The sequence below is a fragment of the Rhincodon typus genome, chromosome 8 (assembly GCF_021869965.1).
Source record: "Rhincodon typus isolate 14 chromosome 8, sRhiTyp1.1, whole genome shotgun sequence".
NCBI lineage: Eukaryota > Metazoa > Chordata > Chondrichthyes > Orectolobiformes > Rhincodontidae > Rhincodon > Rhincodon typus.
In genome coordinates, this window is record NC_063339.1 from 30,722,437 (window position 1) to 30,727,626 (window position 5,190).

General features: G+C 39.4%; 1 protein-coding gene across 1 annotated transcript in view; it reads right to left on the minus strand.

Annotated features, from left to right (window-relative positions):
- The window catches only part of mdga2a (MAM domain containing glycosylphosphatidylinositol anchor 2a), a 570,544-nt gene that overhangs the window by 23,849 nt on the left and 541,505 nt on the right, over positions 1–5,190 (minus strand). The window lies entirely within an intron of this gene.

Genomic DNA, 5,190 nt, shown 5'->3' on the forward strand with positions numbered 1-5,190 from the left:
AGGTCAGTATTGGGAACACGTTGCCCACTGAGGTCAGTATTGGGAACCCATTGCCCACTGAGGTCAATATTGGGGACACTGCTTTTCATAATTTGTACTACTAACCATGACTTTGGTATGCAGGTGTTTTTTTCAAAATTTATGGATGACACAAGACTAGTAAGCATTTGAATTGTGTCAAGAGTATTGACAGAGTTCCAGAGGATGTTGGGCAGCTGATGGAATAGGCAGCAATGTGACAAATGTAATGTAGAAAAATGCGAAGTCATGCCTTTTGTTAGGGGAGGCAATATAAACAAAGGAAACAATTCTAAAGATGATGCAGAAGCAGAGGGGCCTTGAATTAGATGTATACGGATCACTGAAAGTGAGACAATAGGTTGAGAAATTAATGACGAAGATTCACAGGATCCTAGGCTTTATAAGAGAAGCGTACAAACAGAACAAAAACAAGCAAGTTATGTTGAACTTGTGTTCAATTCTGGGCACCACAATTTAGGAGGCATTGGAAAGGGTCCAGGAAAGATTAATGAGAATGGTTGAAGGGATGAGGGATCTATAGTTATGTGAATAGACTGGAGAAAATGGGGCTGTTCTCTTCAGAGAAGGTATGGTTGAGAGAAGATTTGAAAGAAGTGCTCAAAATTATGAGGGGTCCAGACTCAGTATACAGAGAAATTGCTCCTGCTGGTGGAAGGATTGAGAACTAGGCAACACTGATTTAAGCTGAATGACAAAAAAAATAATGATATAAGGAAAAGCTTTTTTCATGCAACAAGCATTTAAGATCCGGAATGCACTACCGAAGAGTTTGGTGGAGCCAGACTCCGTCCTAGCTTTCAAAAGATAATTGGATAATTATGTGAATGGAGAAAATTTACAGGACTACATGAAATATGTGGGAGAGTCAAAGTGGCTGGCATGCTCTTTCAGAAAGCTGACATGGACACTATAAGTTAAATGGGCTCCTTATATACTGCTATGATTCTATGATTCTGCAATTAATAGATAATATGATCTTCACTCAGACAATTCGAACCATCAAATCAAACTGTGAGATGATCAAACATATTGCCAAATGATCTGCCACAAGATATTAATGTATTCTGTTACAGAATAAACACAAGTGATTTTCTATTGTGAAATCTAGATCAAATACAGCAGTTCACTGCCTTCAAAAATTTTAACACATTGTTTTAATTAGGCAGCCGATCACAGTGCAGTAGCAAATATTCACACAATAAACAAACAAGACATGATACTTATATTGATAGTAGTTTCACTAAGATTCACTGGATGTGGCTGATTCCTTGGATGTGGGGTTGGTCTCATGTCTAAAATTGAGTAGTTTGGAACCATACTCATTTAAGTTTAGATGAATGAGAAGAAGTTATTGAAACATAGTAAGCTTGAGGGGCTGAATAGCTTATTTCTGCTTCTATCTCTTATGTTCTCATGAACAGGTGGGTTTATACATCAACTCGGTATATTTCATTGTAGATTCTCCTTTCCCTTGTTTTAACCTGGGGAGAGACAAGCAGGGCTGCAAATCCGATTTAGCAGCTTGCTGAGGAAAGCTGCTGGCAATTCTGTCAGTAATAACTTTATACTTTTATCAAGGAGCCTACTTGTTCAACAGTAAAAATAAATGAACTAATAGGTTGAAAAAGTGTTACATTGTGACTTTGATACAGGTTTATTAGCATCCTCCTTTTACTGAACCCAGTAAGACAGATGTATTTATCTTTTCTTCATGATCATTGTGGCAAATTTCACCATCTGTACATGACAGATTTTTGATGTCTGCCCGAACAAACTAAATATAAAATGGTTTCACTTTGTTCTCAGAGTAAAAAGCTAATACAAAAAGGGTTTAAACCACAGCAAATCACAGCATAACATTTGAAAATGCTTATCTGGAACCAAGTATCTTTATGTACTTGTTTTGAAAGACCTTTAGCAGAACAGACTGGCTTCAGTAACTTTATTGCACACGTGGTCCTAGAAAGAAAGGGATGACAGGGCCATCAGCCTGGATTAACAGCTTTGTGAGGCAGAAAATTATAACAAAGGGCTTTCAGCAGCAGCTGGGAGTTAGCCTGATCGTTCACAGATTGCTAATGTCCACTATTCGAAGAATAGGTTCCTGGACCCTGCCTGCTTCCTGCTGACCTCAATTATTGCCTAGAGATAATTGAGCTCATCCAGTCATTGGATATATAACTCAACAGAAGATTTTGACCTAAAGAAAACAAAAATCCCAGTCTTATGAGAAGCATTTACAAGATCTTCAATCTCAAATATTCCAAATCTTTGCCACAGATTTAATAGTTGTGAGTAGGACAGACATAAAGTACAATTTGTTGGCAGCTTTTTTTTTCAGTCACATAGATATTTTAATTTAAATTATTATCCTTTAAAATAAGAAGACAATGTCCACACTCCTTCAATTTTTCTTTCTCTTCTGGTGTTGTTTTAGAGGACCACTGATCACTACCAAATTTAATGCACTGTTTTATTCACCGTGGGAGAACAGTTCAAAGAGGCTATGCATCATTTTGACAATGTGCCATACACAAATGACAGTGATGTGATTTTCATGACTCTTTAAATAGAATCGACTTGAGCTATATCACCTCTTGGTAATATAGAATGAAATAAAACCTAATTCGGGGCAGATCAAATTATTTTGTAATAACTTCTCCATTCTAAATACATTAGTCATGTTTAGGAACATAGCATTCCTTGCTCTCTGTGAGTTATTTTTACTGTCAAAAAGCAAAACAAAGAAAAGCAAATAAAGCTCTCAATTCCCAAATGAACCTGTATGTTACTGAAAATAGCACAAGATCGGTAATGTTTCATGGTCATAGAATAGCTCGGCATGTGCCCTCATGCTTTTAATGTCAACCTCTATCATTATGTACAACCTATGTATTGAATCTTGGTAGGAAAATTGATTGGGTTCAGACGCAACTTAAATGGCTCTGAAATAAAAATCTGAAATTACCGACTGTGGGTTATGGCACCCAAATCTAAACAGTGGTAGTTGTTTCCTCTGCTGTTAAGTACTGATTCAAGATATGGTGAACCTGAATGTGTAAATGCTCTGCAACTTCATTTCCAGCTTTCCCAATATCTTTGGTTAGTCAGTTGCACAGAAACATGCAAATCAGGAGCAGGGGTAGGCCATTCAGCCCCTCAAGGCTACTCTGCCATTCAGTAAGCTCATGGTTCATCTGATTGATGCCTCAAACCCATATTCCTGACTACCTTGATAACCTTTCAACTTCTTCCTTTTCAAGAAAACCAAGAGTCGGTAGTCTTTGCATAGTAATGTACATCCCTAACGAAACATCAATTAACTCATTGTAGTTCGGATCTCTCCACAGTTGACCATGTCATCCTTCTGTTCTGCAAATTTCCAATTTCGCCAGCTTGGTCTACCAAGGTGCCTGGGCCAGAGGTGCAGGGTGGCTTGACATGGATGTGTGGGTGAAGAGTCAATCTGCAGGAGAGTTCAGGGCTGCAGACATCCAGATTTTCCTCCAAGGGACCAGAGTGGTTTTGATACTTCTCTTGGGCTCACTAATAAAAGTACTTGACTCACATTCGAAGGTCTCCATTACTTTCAAGAGATGACATTGAGCCCGTCTCAGAAAAGGATGTAGGTGCCATCAGAGTCCTCTCCATGTGGAAGGACTCTGATAGTATTTATGCCTGAGAATCTCCTGTGGAAAACTCATCCACCAACCAAAACTGGCATCGTTATATTCTCAGGATCAAGGCAGGTTACTCCACTTTAACTGAATATAAACGCTGTTCCTGTGGAAAGAGTAAGATGTTAACCAAATTGGCCCTTAAACCTGGTACTAAAAGAAGGATTGGTGGAAGCACTCTAACCCAAACAATACCTGGTCGTGGTTGGTTCTGCAGCACATACAACATGGTAAGCAGTGTTGGGCATTGTTGTTTAAATACCACAAGATAATAACAACAGTGGGAAAAGTCCACTGGGGCTTGGAGATAAAAAAAATTGATGAAACAAGCAAGTTTTCCACCTTAAAAACTTTACCGTTTTAAGAGTGCTGAAGCAGTCAGACGGTTAGCAACTGCAAGTGCAGGAACAAATAAGCAATCAACAGATCATGTGGAAAGAACAACAAAGCAGAACCAGCATTTGAGGATAAAATCTTCGCTTTTGACCTGGTAAAGCAGTGTAAGCTGGTAAAAGTTTTTAAAAAACTAGTCACATTTGGAAGCGACAATGTGTTTAGAGAAGAGGGATCTTTAAGGACTGTCCTGTTTTGAAGTTCAGCTGGAAGCAAGCATTTATGAGCTCCGAGAGTAAAACAAAAAAATCTTGTTCGACGAGGGAAAGAAATCTAAATTGATGGTAAAAGGATCAGGTTGGGAAAGATATAAATTAAGGGAGGACTACTTACCATTTACAACAGGTGTCACTGTTGCTGCAAATGCACACCATTAGGCACAACTGCAGGGACAAAGTCAAGGGCCTTGGATTTAATTTATACTGAGGCTGCAGTGGAGCAGAATTAATGCAACAAAGGGCAAATTAAAGCTTAAAGAAGATGGTGTCTAACAGAGTGAGATAGCTAAAGGACTGTTAAGATTGTAAGAATAATGGGTGATCAATAACTTAAACCATGACTTTTGTGGGATGATTTTTTAAGGCCTCAGCCATAAAGCTTTACTGGTAAGTTGTGGAAGGGAACATGTCTTTTGTTTGAGGCTGTGAAAAATTCCAGTGCCATTTTGAATAGTTTCTGAATTAAAAAGCATAAAAGATATGACTGAAAGACAATAGATTAAAAATAAAAAAGGATGAAAGGTAAAACTGAGAGTCCTGAGCCCTGAGCTGGCTCACCAGTGACACTTGCCACGCCATCCTTGCTCCACCACCTCACTGCCACCTGTGCTGTACCTACCAACGTAAGAGTCGCCATTCTTTAGCACCATCTTTTCACCAAAGGGCCCACCTCACTGCTGCTGATGCCAATGCTGAGTCCCATGCTGAACCCACACTCACCCAACAACCAGGAGTCCTGGCTCTGGGCATACTCTGCTGCAGCTGCTGCCTCACCAACGTCAGGAGTTCCTGCTCTGGGCCTACTGTAACTAGGAGTTCCTGACTCTGGGCCTACTGTAACCAGGAGTTCCTGCTCTGGG